This window comes from Equus quagga, chromosome 12 (assembly GCF_021613505.1).
Source record: "Equus quagga isolate Etosha38 chromosome 12, UCLA_HA_Equagga_1.0, whole genome shotgun sequence".
NCBI lineage: Eukaryota > Metazoa > Chordata > Mammalia > Perissodactyla > Equidae > Equus > Equus quagga.
Window position 1 is genome coordinate 88,442,845 of NC_060278.1, and position 20,284 is coordinate 88,463,128.

The 20,284-nt window shown below is 44.4% G+C and overlaps 1 protein-coding gene and 1 non-coding gene across 4 annotated transcripts in view; one reads left to right on the forward strand and one right to left on the reverse strand.

Moving 5' to 3' along the window:
• Positions 1–5,168: 5,168 nt before the first annotated feature.
• LOC124249244 (U6 spliceosomal RNA) lies at positions 5,169–5,275 on the reverse strand. The gene has a single exon (XR_006891315.1). It is a non-coding gene; the product is annotated as a U6 spliceosomal RNA (small nuclear RNA).
• Positions 5,276–7,008: 1,733 nt separating this feature from the next.
• The window catches only part of PHF20 (PHD finger protein 20), a 144,374-nt gene continuing 131,098 nt past the window's right edge, over positions 7,009–20,284 (forward strand). The window contains exons 1-2 of one of the 3 annotated variants that reach the window (XM_046679354.1): positions 7,070–7,133; positions 10,796–10,890. The gene's annotated coding sequence lies outside the window, so the exon portion shown is untranslated. Of the gene's footprint in view, positions 7,134–10,795; positions 10,891–20,284 lie in introns of all 3 variants that reach the window. The other 2 variants (XM_046679352.1, XM_046679353.1) reach the window with 2 other exon arrangements.

Sequence of the window (20,284 nt, forward strand, 5' to 3'; positions counted from 1 at the left end):
AATTATTATTATTACTATTTTTTAAGATTTTATATTTCTTTTTTCTCCCCAAAGCCCCCCGGTACATAGCTGTATATTTTTAGTTGTGGGTCCTTCTAGTTGCGCGTCAGCATCGTTTGATGAGTGGTGCCATGTCTGCACCCAGGATCCGAACCAGTGCAACCCGGGGCCGCTGAAGCAGAGCACATGAACTTAACCGTTCGGTCATTGGGCTGGCCCCTGCAAAATTATTATAATAAACAGGACCTCTCTTCAAGCATTTTTGTGAATATTAAATGAAATAATTCATGTAAAGTACTTAGCACAGTGCCTGAAAAGCAGCGACTGTTCAATAAATCTGATCATTATTACTTTTTTTCCAAAGGGATAAAGATTTGAAGTAGAATGGGAAAGGGAGACAGGCAAAGGTGAGTGTGTAGGGGTAAAAGGAAAATATGGAAAATCTACAGGGAATATAAATATAACTTTTATTTCCCCCTCTGGCCTCTGAAAAGTCAGAGGTCTTACCCCTAGGCACGTGGTGGGAGGACAGAGGTCCTCTGGGGCAGAGTTCAAAGCGGCCAGGATCCAGCTCTCCCATTTATTTCTAAGGTTGCATCATTTGGGTTTTTATGGCATCTTTAATTTCTACTTTAGCCAGGTATATAGAAGTTTCTGCATCTATTTTACCTCCTGCAATAAAAAGGCTCTGGTGAAAATAAGAGGAGGTGAGTAGTAGGAGGGGTGATGATTTAGTAACTAGGATAAATAAGCCTTTGAAAAGCCTTAAGGCCTGAAAAGTGCTTATGAAGTAGCAAGAAAGAAAAAAAAAAAAGACAATAATATAGGTAAGGAAAGCAGGGAAAGTGGAATAAGATGTAAGAGTACTTGTGACTACCTGTTTCTCCATAATTGCCATCCAATGGTTTTCTTTGGTGGTGCTATTTTGAGCTGGGAATGTGGAATCTAGATTGGACTTCAGATCCTGTTTTAGGCCCAAGGGAACTGTGGGCTGAGCTAGGTAGGGTGAAATTAAGGAGGTGAGATTTCAAACCCACGTGTGTAGGGCCGCAGAAAAGGGAGAGACAAGTTTTGGGTCTTAGGGAGTCAGGAAGTAGGCAAGAAGGAATCCAGAGGGGTTTGGGCTGCAGAGCATCAATTAGCAATGTTTTTCACCACCCCCACTGCCACTTTTTTTTTTAACCTTAAACACATAATTACACTGACACATTCAATCATACAATTGTTTCTTGGTACATAATTTCCATTAAACCAGGCACAGGCCCACTTTTTCTCTTTTTCCGTTTCTGAATGTACAAAGCTGTTTACTGAAGCATTGTTTATAACAATTAGAAAAGTTATAAATGACCATCACTAAGGGAATTATTTATTGCAACATTGTTTATAAACATTAGAAACAAAGTGAATGGTACCTCGCTGAGTTACTCTTCCTTAGCTTCCAGTCTCTGTCTCATTTCCCTATACCCCCTACTCTACAGAGACCATTCACATATATGTGTACATCTGTGGATAGAATATAATTTTTTTATGTTGAATTTACAATATTTTCCTTAATGGCTTGTCTTTTTCATGTCTTAAGCATATTTCCCCGTACATCAAGATCAAGATAATTTCCAATATATCTCTTTTAAAAATACATGGTGATGACCTAGACATGTGTGACATACATGATTGTAGAAGTGGGTTATACAATTCCCAGCTGGACAACGGGAACATCACTCATTTCTCTCCCTATCAGGAATGTGAGTGAGAATAACATTATGGGAGTAATCTTGAAATCATTTATACTACTTAAACTATAAATAAATGGCAGGATTTTAATTATTACAAGTAACAGATGACTTGTGACACATTTTGCAACTGTGGAGTTATATCTTTGGGGAATCTATAGAGGGCAACTTGGAATCTCTATCAAAATTATAAATGCATATACCCCTGTGGCTCAGATCTCCCATTTCTGAGAATTTATACTACAGTTCTGAGGCACACATGTGCTGTACTATTTGTAAATGTAACATTGTTTTTAAACTGTAAAAGATTGGAAACAATCCAAATGTCCTTCAATAGGGGACTGATTAAATTATAGTGCAGTCACACAAGGAATACTATGTACCAGTAAAATAAAACAAGATAATTGTATAAAATGTATTGTAGTGTGTCCAAAACGTGTTGTTTAGTGAAAAAAGTAAAATGGAGAACCATATGTGTAAATGCTTCCTTTTGTGTAAAAGGGTCAAAATATATTTGAACTTATATTCAAATTTGTTTATGTGCCTTACGATATCCTGAATGGATTCATAAGAAAGTAAGGGTAGTGGTTACCAATGGAAACAGGACCAATGAGAGACAGGAATTTGAGAGAGACTTTTTTTTTTTTTGAGGAAGATTAGCCCTGAGCTAACTACTGCCAATCCTCCTCTTTTTGCTAAGGAAGATGGGCCCTGAGCTAACATCCATACCCATCTTCCTCTACTTTATACGCGGGATGCCTACCACAGCATGGCTTTTGCCAAGTGGTGCCACATCCGCACTTGGGATCCAAACCGGCAAACCTTGGGCTGCCGAGAAGGAGAATGTGCGAACTTAACCACTGCACCACCGGGCCAGCCCCAGAGAGACTTTTTATTGTGTCCCTTTTAAATAGTTTCTGGCGTTTGAACCATGTGACAGCATTAACTACTTAAAATTAAATTATAAGAAGTCTGGGGAGTGGAGTACCAGCAGATTCAGAGACTGTTTCATTGACTTCTTTATAACTGCCCCCTTTCTCTTTATCTCTAGGCTGGCATGAGTTTCAAACCACAAGAAACATGTATTAGGAATTCTTAAATTACAGTGGCTAGATATGGGGCTCCCAAGGGACAAAGTAGAACAGGACAAGTCCCTACCCTTGAAGTGGTCCAGGTGGATTTTATCACTCTTTTTAGCGGCTAGGACAAGAATACAAAATGTTCTCTTCTCTCCTCCCCTTCTCCCTCCCTACTTATAATCTTGCAAAATGCTGGAAATGTATTGAAATTCCTACTTAATTCTCCTCCCCCTCAGTTGGAGAGCAGCTAATGCTTGGGAGCTCAGGAACTTTCCATCAGGCCCAGACTAGAGAGATCTCAGACCAGGGCCAAGATTCAACCCACTTCCCTTGGGCCCCTGGCGCCTTGTGGAGGTTCTTGGACCTCTCAGATGCTGCTGTGACTGTGGTTTCCGGCTTCCTGAGTTCTCATACTCTGCTTGGTGCTGCAGATGTCATACCCTAGTTTCTGCTCTGGAGACTGACATGGTCAAGCTTGGTGATACTCTAAGTACATGGGGTCTGTGGCTGTGACTCACACCTAAGGGGTTTGCTTTTCTGTTTTAATTTTCCCCTTGGCAGATTCATTGTAATTGCCTTGAGGTTGTGTAAGGACAGAGTATAAAGGTTCTCTGGGGAAAGGTTGAGCAAGATCAATTTTCTATTTGAATATCCTATCTCATGTGAGGTCTTTAGTTCTGCTTCTCTTTTTTTTTTTTTTTTTTTTAAGATTTTATTTTTCCTTTTTCTCCTAAAGCCCCCTGGTACATAGTTGTGTATTTTTAGTTGTGGGTCCTTCTAGTTGTGGCATGTGGGATGCCACCTCAGCATGGCTTGATGAGCAGTGCCATGTCTGCATCCAGGATCCAAAGCGGCAAAATCCTGGGCCGCCAAAGGGGAGCACAAGAACTTAACCACTCGGCCATGGGACCGGCCCCTCTGTTCCTCTTTAACTAGGGACGTTTTGAATTCTAGACGATGAATCCCTAATAAGAAAGCAATCAGAAAATCATTTATATAGAATTTTGCAGTTTACAATACATTTTCTCATGTTATTTAGCGTAAATGTGACAATTCCTTGAGTGAGGGTGGATAGCATCCCGTTTTACAGTTGAAGAAAAGTGGAGAGAGAGAAAGGATTCTTCCATGCAGGTATTGAATGCCTCTTGGGCTACTGTATACCTTGTGTGTATGTAGGGTTTCATTGTGAAGCTGTCATCTTGTGGGCTGGGACCACAGTTCTGAAATGGTTGGATACTTAGCAGTAGAGATTCTACTCTCTGGAGTTGAGGGTGCTATACATTTATTCTTTCACTCCTTCACTCAATCACAACTATTAGTTGAATGCCTATCTTGTACAAGGAAAAGTTCTACCTAAGAAAGGATTGGGAGGTTGATATCAACTACTAGTGAGATGCTGGGAGGATCTTAAGGCAGAAGGGTAGATGCTGCTAAAGAGGCAGTTGTAAGACTTGGGCTATAGAGCAGAATTTTGCAAACTGGATGTCTGTGGCTAGCAGCCAGTGAATGTCCAGTTCTAAAGTTGGCAAGCCAGGTTCCTGCAGGTTTTTAAATCCGGAAGAGCTTAACTCCTGGGGTATTTTATTCATATCTGTATCAAATTATTTTTGTCTGGCCAGTATCAGTCCTCCTCTCTCTTCCTATTTGGGAGAATATCCTTAGGGTCAGATTGTTCCTGTCTTCTTTCCCTGGCAGGCTAGACTAATCCACGTGACCTGAGATTGACCAATTAACAGCAGCTCCTGGCCAAGATTTTGTCTCTTGAGTGAGTGACTCAAAGACAAAGGGATGTTAGGATTGAATCCCAGCTGTGGCATGTAGTGCTGCTGGCAGCAGCAGCTGCTGCTTCTTGGTGGAGCTGCTCTTGTGCCTGCTTGTTTTCCAAGCCTGACCTCCTGTCATGCTCTGGGCTCCCAATATCCTTGTAATATCTTCCTCTTTTGCTTGTACTTACAACAATTTCAGTGCTTATACTTGCAACAGACAAAAAGAATTTTAACCTACAAATTGTGACGATTCTGTACCAGGCTGTGACTTCCTTGAGAGCAGGGCCTAAATCTCATTCTGCTCTGTGTTTTTGGTGCCCAGCTCAACCCCGCATCTCAATACATGCAGGTTGAATAGGTGAAGAAACATGTTATATTTACATGGGGCTATGGAGTCTGGGATTCTTGGCATTACTGTGGTTGTGGGGCAAAAAAAGTATCTATATGCTACAACAGCCACTAACATTTGAGCAATTTCATGTTAATAAACATAAATCCAGAGGATCCTGGGAAGGTCCTTTCTTCCTGTATTTGAGCACTTTGCTGAGTTCATGCACATGGTTCTAGTCCTCAAATTCCTGAAGTTTTTTTTTTTAAATATGGAATGCTTCACTAATTTGCATGTTATCCTTGGGCAGGGGCCACACTAATCTTTTCTGTATCATTGCAATTTTTGTATATGTGCCGCCAAAATGAGCACAGCTGAAGATTTTGTCCCTGCTTTCACAGAACCTCTTCCTAAGCACTGCTCTCTGCCCTGACTGTTTCAGCTGAGGAAACATTCTCTTCAGTCTCCAGCCCTGATTCGAAAAGCACCTCTCCCGTGAACTCATGTCATAAAGAAGAATCTACTAATTTTTTTCAATATCACTTGCTGTCCTTTCATCCCTTCCATGGATACGCATTGGGCATCTACTATTTGTCAGATTTTCACAATTCATTGTATACAAGATAGTCCCTAACTCTAATTTGAGAAAAAGACAAATACAAACTAGAGAACAAACAAATGAAATAATTACAAAGTATGTTAAGTGCTCTGTTGAAAAAGAACTGTGATAAGGTAGAGAATAATTGCCATGAGGGAGGCGTGTGATGGAGGGGAGCACTTCTACATAATGTAGTCAAAGAGGATCTCACTGAGGAGATGACAAACTGAGATCCACAGTTTGAAGAGTCAGCTTTGCAAAAAGCAACAGCCTATTCAATGGCTGAGTAGCTGGAAAGAGCCACAGAAACTAACAGAAAGTCGGTGTGGTCAGAGGATGAGAAAGGTGGAGGATGCAGATAGAGAAATTGATTGGTTGTTTTAAGCAGGGCGGTGACATGATTAGATTTACATTTTAAGAAGTGTAGTCTTTTAAGAAGTGCTCTGTCTTTCCAGTGTAAAATAAAGTCATTATTGCCCTCATACATAACAAATGTTTAGCATTTCTCCTTGGGACTTTCCAGGTCCCATTGGGAAAACATCTCAGACCCTCCTGGGGTAGGCGCAACTCCGACCTTGGTCTCCAGAGGCAAAATACAGCTCCTCTCCACACCTGCAATTGGAATCCTTTCCTAGGAGTTAAAGAGGCAAAGTGGAGAAGGGATTATGGCAAAGATCCTGAGGAGGGAAGGAAACCGCCTTGTCTGAGGATTTAAAACAGGCTGAGAATAGGGGCTGGCCCCGTGGCCGAGTGGTTAAGTTCGCGCGCTCCACTGCAGGTGGCCCAGTGTTTCGTTGGTTCGAATCCTGGGCGCGGACATGGCACTGCTCATCAGACCACGCTGAGGCAGCGTCCCACATGCCACAGCTAGAAGAACCCACAACGAAGAATACACAACTATGTACCAGGGGGCTTTGGGGAGAAAAAGGAAAAAATAAAATCTTTAAAAAAAAAAAACAAAAAAAAACAAAAGAGGCTGAGAATGTGGGGAAGTTGGATGTGTCAGAGCATGAGAAAGGCCGGTTATGTCCAGACTTTGAAGAGCCTGGTAGATATGCTACAGTGAAGATTTAGATCTTAATCCTAAGAACAGTGGGAAACAGACCTTGAGCGGGGGATAGCTGTGATTATATCTGCGTTTTGAAAAGCTCCCACTATGTGTGTGTGAAGAATGTATTGCAAGGGGAAAGGCTAATGGGGGTGGAGGGGACCACCATCACCTAGGAGAGAGGTGATGATGGCCTAGAGTGTTGGCAGTGGGATGGAGAGAAGTGGGAGGCTTCGAGATGCATTTAGGAGGCAAAATTAACAGGTCCAGTCCTGGGCTTCGTGTGATCACAGCGGTTAGCGGTGAGCGAGGACTTCGTGCTCCAGACCAGAGCGCCGGCCAGGTTCCCGCGCGTCAGGGCAGTGGGCGTGGCCCGCCTGAGCTGCCGCCACAGCGATCGGGCGGGGCGGGGCCGGGGGCGGGGCAGCTGGGGCGCTGCGTCACTCGGTGGTGGCGATGGTGCGTGTGTGTGTGTGGGGGGCGGGGGATACGCTGGGCGCGTCCCGGGGGTCACGTGGTGCGCAGCACGCAGAGTCCTTCTGTCGGTTGGTCCTGGAGCGGCGCAGCCGGAGCGGGGCTGTGAGGTGAGCTCGCGGCGAGGCGCGGGGAGGCGAAGCCGGCTGGCCGGGGCCGGGTCCGGCCGGGTCCGGCCGGGCCCGCGCCGTGCGCGCGCCGTGCGGGCGGGGACCGTGACGGACGCTACCGCTGCTTCGGTCCCCTGCCTGGCCCCGCTCCCCGCCTGGCCTCGCTCTCCCAGCCGGGAGGGAGGCCCGGGGACCGCTGTTGAGAGCGTGGCGGGCGTGCTAGCGGCGCCCAATCCCCAGGGCTGCCTGCGGGAGTGACGGCGGCCGCGGCCAATCAGCGCCGCCCGAGGGGGCTGGGCCGCGGGGTGCGGGCCCCGGGCGCGGAGCGGGCCGTGTTGGGGGTGGGGGGTAAGCGCTAGGGCCGGAGCCTGAGCCGTGTGGCCCCCAAGAGCTCCACCACCAGGCCCTGTGTTGCCTTGTGCTTTGGGAACGCGTTTTCTTTTATTGACTCTTATCCTATTCTGGGGAGCACACCTCTTTCTCGAGCCCCCGACTATGGGAGTGTCCCTTTTCTCTGTAGTTTTGAAAATGTAAGTGGTGCACCCCCTTTCTTAAGCTCCAGCCCTGGGTTTTTATCTCACTTTCCAAAGGCCTCCAAACTGGGGATGTATCCCATTTCCCAAGCCCCCTCCCAAACTGGGAGGGTACTCCCTTGTTCGAGCTTCCAGTCTAAGTAAGCACTCCTTTTCAAATTTGGGGGTTTGCCCCGTTAACAAGTCTCTCAAATCTGGGGTCCAATGACCAAAGTTTTGGCATACTTATATTCCCACAAATCCAAGGAAGACTCCTCTTTACCAGGCCCCAAATCTGGCCACATGCTTTCCAGAATTTCTTAAATTTAGGGGCCACTTCCTTTCCCCAACTATTCAAATCAGGGCATGCACCTCATTTCCAGAGTCTGCCGAAAATGAGATCCAGTTCCTGAAGTTTAGGGGTACGTATTTGCAGTTAGACAAATAAGGGAATTCCCTGCCTTTTTCAGTCACTCTATTCTTGAGTTTGCACCCTTTTTCCTGAGTTTTCCAAATTCAATTATCCTGTTTTCTGGGGGAGACTCATTTTCGTATCTGAAAGTGTATTTGTTTCCTCTGCCCCCAGAATGTACGAAATGCACGCCTTTGTTTACACAGTTCTTGGGGTGCAGCCACATTCCTGATGCTTCTTAAATCTGGGAGGGTACACCTTTTTTCTGAGTCTTCTCATTCCCAGGCAGTGCTTGGTGGTGGTTTTTAGCTTTTTTCCCATCCAAGACATTTTCTCTGCTCAGTTTCCTTCCCTGTTTGGAACCACGTTTTCCTTTAGATGCTGTCCCTGTCTGGTCAGCGCACCCATTTCCTCTTCCTTCCTCGGGTGAATGCGTATCTGTCTTCAACACGCCACTTTCTCTGCCTCTGTGGCCTTTTTTTTGAGCAGACTTCCTATAGTCACACCTCCTGAATTCCCCTCTCCCAAGGGGAGGATTCCCCCTCCTCCTAAAAGGAGGCCTGTGTGTTGTCTTTCATGTTTACTTTATCTTTTATCATTCAGCTTTCTGCTAACAGGAGCTCTTCTCTCTAGGCTTGCCCTAACCCCGGGCATTTTTTGGGTTTCTCATTCCCCTTGGACACTGCTCTGCTTACCTAGTGGCTGTAGAGATTTTCCCCTTTCTTCCCCCTGAGCTGGAGGTGGCCTCAAGTCCAGGACTGCCCAACCTCCCCAGGGCTGGATTTAAATTGGAAAGGAATCCCCTCGCATTTCTTTGGTTATTCACAGGACTCTTGATACTCCTGGTGGTTTCCTTCCTATGAGATTCTTCTTAGATGGATACTGTTTTCTCCTTTGCTTTATTTCCCTGTGTTGGGGGAAAAACCCTCAAGAGATTCTTCTAGTGTTGCTTCCAGCTCATAAGCTTCCTCCCTACATTGGCTTTCTTCCTTCCTTTTATCAAGAAAAGAGGTTATTTGGAGAAATCTCTTGGTCACTCTTTTTGTTCTTGTCCCTGAGGTGCGGGTCGGGTATGAGTACTTTTTTCTCACCATCATCCTCTCACATATGGGCCAACCCTTGTTCTCAACCCCTATCTTAAAATCTGCAAATATCTCAGACCTCTTGTCTCTTAAGAGCCTCTCAGTAGGTTCTTTGTTTTGTGTTTCCCTTTGCCTTTCCAGGTCTTACTCGGGGCTTCTCAGCCTGAACCCCAACCAGATTAATTTCCCCACAGCTGGAATCCCAAGTGCTTATGGGATAATGACACCCCTGACCTTTCTCCCATTTGGGAAGTACTTGAGTGCGCAGCTGTATGAGGCCTCAGTCCGAGAGGGAGTTTGGCCTTGAGAAGCTACACTGGCAGGATAAGGCAGGAAAATACTGCATTTTCAGAACCATGTCCTTTTGAATCTCATTTGGAGATTGGATGTTTGCCAAGCACCTGCTTCTTAGGGATGCAGGGGATTTAATGATACTCCCAGGAACCTGTAGGAATTAATGGGGCTTGTGGAGAAGTGCTCTGAACTCAGTGTTAGAACTTGAATAAAATTATCCATTATTGTATTTTCAAACAACTAAGCTGTTTTATATTTCATGTACATGAAAGCGCTGGAGCTAAGTTGTGTTATTTCAGGAAGTGAAATAGATCCCACATTTAGATCATATAGTCATTAGTAAGTACCAAGTTCATTAAAAAACATTAAAGGTCTGTCTGAGCAGTACCTAATAAAATATGGTATGCGGAAAGTGAAGAGGTACTTTGTCTCTTTCTTTGCTTGTTTGGTCCTTTATCTGTGTACTGCTATGTACAATGCACCCTTAAAAGTATTGTACACCAGTGCATCTCTTGAATGTACGTCTGAGTCAGCTGGGGAGGGAGGAGTGTGTCTTGCTAAAATGCTGATTCTGATCCAGTAGGTTTGGGAGGGCCTGAGTATCTGCATTCTAATTCCCAGGTGATGGTAATGCTACTGAATTACACTTTGAGTAGTGAGGTTCTATACCCGAAGCCGAAGATTCCTTTGTGAAAATAGGAAGGTGGTGGTTAGCCTTATGCTGGGGTGTTATTTTCCGTTTTCTCTTTACCCAGACACATCCCTTAAAGTTTGTATAAGGTCATGGTCCCCTTCTGAGGACTATTATTTATGCTCAATTACAGTTATTCTAGCATTTATCTTTTAAAACCATGGCTAAAACTTGTCTAAGAGTTTGATTTCTATGTATTTTGTCAAATTTAAGTGCTTAAATATGAATGTAATTCTTTTTTTATTTATTTTTATTTTGTCATTTTTTGTTTTTTTAAAAAAGATTTTATTTTTCTTTTTTCTCCCCAAAGCCCCCCAGTACATAGTTGTATATTTTTAGTTGTGGGTCCTTCTTGTTGTGGCATGTGGGATGCCACCTCAGCATGGCCTGATGAGTGGTGCCTTGTCTGTGCCCAGGATCCTGACTGGCGAAACCCTGGGCTGCCGAAGTGGAGTGCACAAACTTAACCACTTGGCCACAGGGCCGACCCTGAATGTAATTCTTGACATAGAATCATTCTAGTAAACACCATATAGCCAATATAGTAATCAGCCAATTTGTCCCTCTGGTTCCTCACCTGTCATCCTGCCATGAGTATGGAGTCTCAGATACCCAAAGTCAGCAAGGTCACAGGTGTTGGAATTTTCAAGGAGTCCTTCTTGGTTTTTTAGGTTCTGGAAGTGGACCTGGGAAAGGCAGGTGCCTGGGTCTTGAATGGAAACTGCAGGCTTATCTCTGTATGGAAGCTTCACAAAGGCAAATGCTGGTAGGAAGATAACATTCTTTGATGGGGATCATGGCTTATGATGCTCTCTCTCCTTTTGTACTGACATCTCTAATCTATTTCTGAGTCTTAGTGGGTTTTTCTTTTCTAAATGTCTTAGGTCATCTGTGCCTGTTTCCCTGGCTGTCACCTGTCATGGCCTTTTTCCAGCATGATCCTATTCTGGGTCCTAATCAGGACAAACCTGACTGACTAGAATATTTTGTTTCCCAGTACCCCCCCCCCCCCCCCCATGAATGTCAGATCCTCTTCGGTAACGGATTTGATCTGGATTTGGCTCTAGTCCCAGCCCTTCCACTCACTGTGAGACAGACCTCAGGCAAGTCACTTAATGCCACTGGGCCTCATACTCCTCATTTGTCAAATGAGGGGCTGATTATCTCCAAGGTCTCCTCTGCTCTGAATCTTTGTCACTGCCTTGCTCAGAAACCCAGTGTCTGTGGGAGCTTGTTGTAGCAGATCTGATTTCTTTCATGTGCTCTCTTGGGCAGGCTGCCAGTCATTTCCCTGTCCGAGTCACTTCTGCCACTGCCTCTTTTCTAGCCGAGGCAGCCAGTTTGTCCTCACACCCAACTTCAGCATTCTTCTCCCTCCATGTCGTCTGCCAGTTCTATGCTTTATTTCATTCAAAACTGCCTAAACATCTCAAAAAAGTCTTCCTTGAATTCTCTACTCAGTGTCAGCTACTTCCCTGCATCGCTAAGAGGGAGTCTGTAGTTTACATACGCCTATGTTTATTTGTAAGTTCTCTTATCTGGTGTATATCTAAAAAGTGTTTTCCCCTCCCCCCAACCCTGCTTTCTTTTTTTTTTTTTTGAGGAAGATTAGTCCTGAGTTAACATCCGCCACCAGTCCTCTTTTTGCTGAGGAATAGTGGCCCTGAACTAACATCTGTGCTCATCTTCCTCTACTTTATATATGGGATGCCTGCCACAGCATGACTTGATAAGCACTGCATAGGTCTGTGCCTGGGATCCAAACTGGCGAACCCTGGGCCACCAAAGAAGAGCACATGAACTTAACCGCTGCACCACCAGGCAGGCCCCCCAGCTTTCTTTTTTGCTTTGAATTAGTAGCGTTAGGTAAAATGAAATTTAAAAGTTAAGCAGGTAGTTTGCCTTTGGCTGGAGTTTGGGGAAGGTGAGATGTAATGCTTTTAGCCCTCGTTTCCCAAGGTCTCCCATGTCTTTGGGGAATCAGCTACCTGGTGCTTCCTGGATTTTAAAGGTGCTGAAAGTCCCTATCTGAAACTTGAAAAGGTATCCTAAGTCAAACGCCATTAAAGATTACTTCCAAGTGCTCTTCTTCTTAGGAACACACTCATTCACAAAACCCCAGACAAGAAATTGCTAAGGACAATGATAAATCTAGATTTCAAATAACTTCATTAATGAGTAAAGCTAACAGTTCTTTGAGAACACCTGATTATTCTCAAAAACAGTTGCTGAAGTTGTGTGGAAATCAGGGCTCAAAGATGTGTGTAACCTCCTAACCTCTCTTCTTCATCTTTCTGGGAAGTAATGGGGGGACGTTTACATTTTTCTTTTTCTTTCTTTTTCTTTTTTGAGGAAGATTAGCCCTGAGCTAACTACTGCCAATCCTCCTCTTTTTGCTGAGGAAGACTGGCCCTGAGCTAACATCCATGCCCATCTTCCTGTACTTTATATGTGGGACACCTGCCACAGCATGGCATGCCAAGCGGTGCCATGTCCGCACCCAGGATCGGAACCAGTGAACCTGGGGCTGTCGAGAAGCGGAACGTGTGCACTTAACCGCTGCGCCACGGTGCCGGCCCCTTTTTTTTTTTTTAAAGATATTTTTCCTTTTCCCCAAAGCCCCCCGATACATAGTTGTATATGTTTTTAGTTGTTGGTCCTTCTGGCTGTGGCATGTGGGATGCCGCCTCAGCCTGGCTTGATGAGCGGTGCTAGGTTCGCGCCCAGGATCCGAACCTGTGAAACCCTGGGCCACCGAAGCAGAGGTGTGAACTTGACCACAGGGCTGGCCCCTGCGTTTTTCTTGATAAGCATTCTTTAAACCAAAATGTGTGTTTAGTTAGAGCCTCTGTGGTTAGATTGTAAGTTTGGAGAAAGGGAGGGTCTCTATGTTATTCCTCTTTCTCAGCAACTGTCGCTTACAGGTTGTTGACTGACTAATCTTGTGGTAACCTATTGAAAATTGAAACCTCGATTTGTAATGATGCTGTGACAGCTTTGCTAGATCTTGGGCTAGGCATCCAGCTCTCCTTTGCTTTCTTTGGCCAAATAATGGAAGTAATGAGCTTGCAGAAATCCCATAAAATTTTAGAAGCCTGGTATGACTCACCAAGCAGATGTAGAGCAGTTGTATGAAGGGGGGAGGTGTCTGAATCACTGGACTTTGGGGAAGGAGGGAGAGGAGGGTCCTGGGAAAGGATTTAAAACCATGGTTTTATTCGATGAGAGATTATCTCATGTCAGGAACATGATCCTAGGATTTTACAGGCTGGCTCCCGGGGCATCTTAGATGAGTATTTGGGCTCTCTTTGTCCTGGTAGAGACCTGATTTTCAAGAGTTCTGTTTCCGACATGGAAAGGATCCATGGCTAGGTAGATTGACCTGCCTTCCTTGCTTCTACAGGTGCACAGGTGTTGGGATTTCTAGGTTGTGGAAACCTGGTTTGGAAACGTGGGCATTTTACAGTAATAATAAGTTAGGTAGCATTTTTTGGAGCACTGTACTGGATCTTATTGAATGTTTACAATTTACCTGTTAGCCTCATCTGATAGATGAGGAGGCTGAGATTAAGTAACTTGTGCGAGATCATTTGGCTGATGGAGTCTAGGTTTCTTTGCCTGCAATCCCAGTGCTCTTACATCCTCCTCTGTACAGCTGCCTTACTTTTCCCCCGAGAGGTCATCTTGCCACTTCACCCAGGTTCTGTTCCTGACCGTGCAAACATCCCTTAAGTGTAGAAGCCCAACTCTTTCAGCTCAGGCTGCCTTCTCCCTTTCTTGAGGCTCCTGGGCATGGCTGGTTTGGGCTGCTTGACTGACCCTTGGTCCCATGGAGTGATGAATGCTGTCCAGTGTGCTTTGATGAATAAGAAATTGGTCATGTTGTTACCTGTATGAGAATTATGTACCTATAATTCAGAAATGCTAGATAGTTAAAGAGGCTGCATGTCATCCAGGCTTCATGACATGTGGTGATAAGGACCAGGATTTGGAGGCAGAATGCCCATGTTTGAGTTCCAGCATCTGCCACTCTCTTGGGACTATACGTAACTTGGGCATGTGGCTTAAACCTCTTGGGCCGCTAACTGTGGCATGGACACTGGAGGCAGACTTCCAGCATGGCAAGTTACTTAACCTATCTGGACCTCTGTTTCCTCACTCAAGTATCATCGTAACTACTTCACATTGATCATTGAAAGTATTGGTAAATGTTAGCTTTCCCTCCATTTCCTAATCTGTAAAATGAGAATAAGAAAACCTAATTTGTAAGGTTATCAAAACTTGGTGAATTCTGAAGAGTTGAGTGTGTTACCATTATTTTGTTTTATTCCTCTCACAAAATGTTGTAAAATCACCTCATGGACCATATTTGTTGGTTTGTATTTCATGTTTAACTGCATGAGTAGTGTCTGTAAGAGAAAAAGACACTTAAATTTCTTTTCTCATCTTCAAACATAACAGTTTAACAGTAACCCCTTAATATTATTAGTGTTCAGATACCCAGAGGCCTTTTTTTTTTTTGAGGAAGATTAGCCCTGAGCTAACTACTGCCCATCCTCCTCTTTTTGCTGAGGAAGACGGGCCCTGAGCTAACATCCATGCCCATCTTCCTGTACTTTATATGTGGGACGGCTGCCACAGCATGGCTTGCCAAGCGGTGCCATGTCCGCACCCAGGATCCGAACTGGCGAACCCTGGGCCTCCGAAGCGGAATGTGCTCACTTAACTGTTCTGCCACCGGGCCGGCCCCTCAAAGGCCTTATTTTTAAAAGCAGTGTAAGTATAGTAGTGGGTTTTGGAGGAGATCTTGCTTCTCAAATCCCAGCTCTTCCCCCTAGCTGGGTGACCATAGCAAGTTACTTGTTCTAAGCCTCCTTTTCCTCCTCTGTAACATGGGATAATATCGCCTACTTCTCTGCATTGTTGGGAATGAGATATTTGTCAAGGATTTAGGCTATGGTGAAGACTCAGTAAATGTTAGCCACGGCTAGTATTAATAATCAAAGCCAGGAATAAAAGTTAATATTTAAAGAATAAGGGTTATAATTCAGAAAAATGTCTTTGGAGGCCCCATGGAGTAATGACTCCACCTCCAAATTGCTTTCCTTTATGATATAGTGATACCTCAATTAAGGACTCCTGTAAGAGCAGCTTAGTCAGGTATGTTTAAAAAAAGATTCCCTCCCCTAAAAAGATCCCACACAACCCTACTCCAGAGCTACCAACACTTATAGACTGGAGCCTCTCTGTGACTGAAAAATGAATAGTTTTTCTTAGGTTCCAGGGCCGAAATCACATCTGTCTTCAGGTGCCTCATTCCCTGTGCTTTGCCTTCCTCCCCCTGTCCCCACGGAGTAATAACAGTTCCTACATTTATCTGTGGATAGCTTTTTCTTTTTTTAAAGACAGGCACCTGAGCTAACAACTGTTGCCAGTCTTTTTTTTTTTTTTCTGCCTTTTCTCCCCAAATCCCCCTAGTACATAGCTGTATATTTTTAGTTGTGGGTCCTTCTAGTTGTGGCTTGTGGGATGCCACCTCAGCATGGCCTGATGAGCGGTGCCATGTCCGCGCCCAGGATTTGAACTGGCGAAACCCTGGGCCACTGAAGCAGAGCGCGTGAACTTAACCACTCGGCCATGGGGCCGGCCCCTGGATAGCACTTTTCAACGAGCCTCCACATGATTGTCTCCTTGAATCCCTACATCCCTTGAGAGGGGTGATATTGGTCTCTTTCCTGTTTTTATTCCCGTTTTGCCTATGAGGAAGCTGAGGTTATCTCATTTAACAAGCATCTGACAGCCATGTAAGGGCACTGCTTGTTAGATGATGGGGTGCCTGTGAGGAGTTCATTGCCTTTGGAGAGATCGGCTCAGAAATAGGCAATTTCATTTTAGAGTGCTGAGTGGTGTGGTCCAAAGGGCAGGCAAGGCTGCCATGGGAGCATATTGGAGTGGGCTGCTGGCCTAGAGAGTCCTTCGGGGATGTCCTGATGGCTGAGCCCAGTCTGAAGGGCAAGGCAGAGGAAGCAGCTTCTTTGAGCAAAGGTATGGAGGTTGGAACTGTAAGGAGTCTGGGTGTGTTGGCTGCAATAGCAGTAATAGCCTTGAGAGCTTACTGTATGCCAGGCTCTGTGCTACATAATTTTTATCTTCACAACACCTGTATGAAGGTTTGAAGTCAGTACTGGTACTATCCCCATTTAACAGATGAGCAGCCTGAGACTCAAGAGGAAATGACTTGTGCAAGGTTTTCTGGAAAATGGTGGGGCTGGGGTCCAAACCCAGGCAGTCTCATTCCAAAGTTCTGGCTCGCAACTGTTGTGTGCCACTGCCCTTCTACTAAGCTTGCCTGCTTCCTTGCTTTTAAGCTTCCATCTTTAGAGATTCCCAGTTTGGTTTGGTCATAATGGCTAACCCACCAAAGGCCTTGATGCTGCACTAAGTAGCTTGAACTCTGTTCTGTAGGGGAACTACTGAACTGTTTCTTTTTCGTTTTTCAGTTGCGATATAATTGACATATAACGTGAACTGTTTTAAACAGAGGAGTCTTATGATAATATTTGTGTTTTAGAAATATTACTGTAGTAGCATTGAGGAAGATTGGCAACAGTGTAGTAGTTGACCAGAGTCAAACTACCGGGGTTCATTACCTTGTCCCAATACTTGCTGGCTTTGTTATTTGGGCAGCTTACTTACTGAACCTTAGTTTTCTTATCTACAAAGTGGGAATATGGGGCCAGCCCGAGGCCGAATGGTTAAATTCGTGAGCTCTGCTTCAGCAGCCCAGGGTTTCGCCAGTTCGAATCCTGGGCGCGGACATGGCACTGCTCATCAAACCACGCTGAGGTGGCATCCCACATGCCACAACTAGAAGGACCCACAACTAAAAAATACACAACTATGTACCGGTGGCCTTTGGGGAGAAAAAGGAAAAACAAAATCTTTAAAATGGGAATAATAATAATCCTTATTACAAATCTATACGGTAGACACTAAATGAGATGATGTATACATAAAGCACTTAGAATAGTGTCTGTCATAAAATAGGCACTCAGAAGATGTCAGTTTATAAGACAATATTGATTTGGATCTGGGAAGGGTGTGGCTGGAGGTTTTGAGCTCTGTTGAGAGCTGTCGCAGTGATCAGATTAGAACTGATGGGGGCCTGAATTGGGCAACCACTCGGCAATGGGAGAGACCTGGAAGTAGGTGTTACAAAATGGTGACTGAGAGTGGAAGGTAAGAGTGGTGCCCATGTTTCTAGCTTGGCACATTGGCCAGTCTTGGGGCCTTAAACTGTGATGGGGAGAAAAAAGGAGAAGGAACTTGTAAGGGTAAGATGATTAGCTCAGTGAGGTTGAGTAATGTGCCAAAGGTCATTCAGCAAATGTATTCTGGAGCCAAGCCTGGGCACAAGGCCCTTTCCATTGCTTCTGGAAAGATCCACTGATTTAACCCACTCATTCTCAGTAATTTGGAATGAGTAAACTCAACTTTGTTTCTGTCTGTCTGAATTTTAATTGTGGAAGGAAAAGCTTGGCTCTTGGAGAAAGCATTTCAAGTATCCGGGAAGAGGGTAAGGGAGTTTTTTTGTCCTATTTCTTTCCTCCCTTCTTTTTTCCCTCACTCCCCACCCTTCCTTCCCTCCTTCCTTATCCCCTCAAGTAAAAGAGGCTAATTCAAGTCCTTTTTAGCATGACCTGAGAAAGGGCCTGAAGGAATGGAAATGGTCTTTCCTTTAGACCCAGTCTTCCTTCTGTGTCCTTGAGGAAATTTGAGGATGGTGATGGAGGGGCTCTTGCCCCTACTTGAACCAATTTATCGCTTCCCTAGGACTAAAGATGTGCTCTTTATATTCTTTAGTATATTGGATACTATTTGATGTCCTTTTTGCTAGTGCTACTACTATTACACAACCATTTTATCACCGATGCTGAATATTTAGTGATTACTATGCTAAGTACTTGACATTCATTAACTCATTTATTCCTCACAACAATGCCAGGAGGTAGGGCTTATTAATCCCATTTTATAGATGGGCAAACACAGGGAGGCTCAGTGATTTTTTTTTTGATTTTCACTCCACCAAAAATGAGTGGAGCCAGGATTGACTAGAATCTAAGTCTAAAACCTATCTGTGCTCTCATCCCTAAGTACTCCTTGGCCTTCCTCCAAGACAGAACTTTGGCAGAGTCCCCTTGGAAGCTTGCTCCTGTGAGACCTAGGTGTCACTGGACCTGCTGATGTTGTTTATGCTTTTCTGGGAAAGCAGCGTGAGCTACAGGGAGAGGAGAGTCTCCACTTCCTAGACTCAGAGCAATGGGGGATGGGGAGCTCATTCCCGCCTGAGGCACCCTCCTCTAGGGCTTTCCTTCTGCCTAGAATTCTCTTCCCCTAGATCTTCACATGGTTTTCTTCTTGTCATTTAGATCTCTGCTCAGACCTCAGCTCCTCAGAGTCCTTTCTAACAGCCTTTATCTAAAGTGGTCCTCTCATGTCACTGGTTCACATTACTTTGTTGAGTTTTTCCACACAGTACTTATCCTGCCAGAAATTATCTTCTTTGTGTATGTGTTTATCTTGTTTATTGCCCGCTTTCCCCCACTAGAGAACATGGTTGGGGGTGTCTTGTCCTCCCAGTATCTATCTCCAGCACCTGGCACGTCGCAGGCACTCAAATACTTATTGAATGAAGGAGGCATAAGATTAAGCTGGTCTTTCACTTGAAGTGACCCTCAATTAAAAGGGGGTTGCACTGAGTTGAAAAGGCACCATCAGCCTTTAATGGAGGTTGAATGCAAGCCTGGTGGTAAGCACTATTCGGTTATCCCAAAGCCTGTTCTGTAGTCTCTGGTGATTGACATTCTTTCCTTGAGTGTCCAGAGTTTATTTTCTCCTAACCCTGTCTCAGCGCCGACTTGTTGAAAGGTCTTGTTCCATACCCATCTATCACTTTAATTCTTTATTACTTTAAGCTTCAGTCCCTTCTCCTGGAGCACAGTAGGTTTGCTGAGGGCCGGACCTTCAGTTACTATGACTACAGTACTCTTTGACCTCTCCCAAAATAAAACCCAGGGTCCTTGTCAGTACAACATTAACTGTAAATGTATTATGAATTCAGAAAATTCTGCTGCCATTTTTTGAGTACCTACTTTGTGCTAGACAAACGGGGGCTTTGCAAATCTTTTCTCACCTAATCCTTATGGCAACCAAGATAGGGGCCATTAATCCTCATTTGATGAGTTAAAGAGAACTCAAAAGATGCAGCTCTTAAACAAACATGTGATAGTGGTTAAGACTCTGGAGCCGCAGGGCCTAGATTCAAATCCTGCCTTAGCCCCTTACTGTATAGGTGTCCTAGGGTGTCCCTAAGTTTCTTCCTGTTTTCTCATCTTTATGAGTATTAATAAATCACGTACCTCTGTGGTTGTTGTAAGGATTACGTGACTTCATATGTGTAGAGTTAGCTGCTATTATTATCATTATAAGTGTTTTTTATGTAAGTCTTGTTAGTCTGCCTAAGAGTATTTTTTATCTACTCTCCTTTTGTAAGGTTAGTTCACATCCTTGTCATTTTAGTAGCTTAGTAGCATTCTTTAATTTATTAGGCATCTGTTGAATGTCAATCATTCTTTTCTCTAATGGAGCTTTCCCTAATGGACTACACTATAGTCCTACTATGTTAGCTTTTATTTAAGTACTCTCTTCCTCTTTTTATTTTTAAAGATTTTATTTTTCCTTTTTCTCCCCAAAGCCCCCCAGTACATAGTTGTGTATTTTTAGTTGTGGGTCCTTCTAGTTGTGGCATGTGGGATGCCACCTTAGCATGGCTTGATGAGCGGTGCCATGTCCGCCTCCAGGATCCTGACTGGCGAAACCCAGGGCCGCCAAAGTGGAGCATGGGAACTTAACCACTTGGCCACGGGGCTGGCCCTTACTCTCTTATTCTTAAACATGTCAACTATATCTAGTTTCCCCAGAATCGTATGTAAAGAGCTATTGTTTTTTTCTTGTTTTCACAAACAATTTATTTTTATTTTATTTATTTATTTTTTTTGAGGAAGATTAGCCCTGAGCTAACATCTGCCCCCAATCCTCCTCTTTTTGCTGAAGAAGACTGGCCCTGAGCTAACATCCGTGCCCTCCTTCCTCCACTTTTT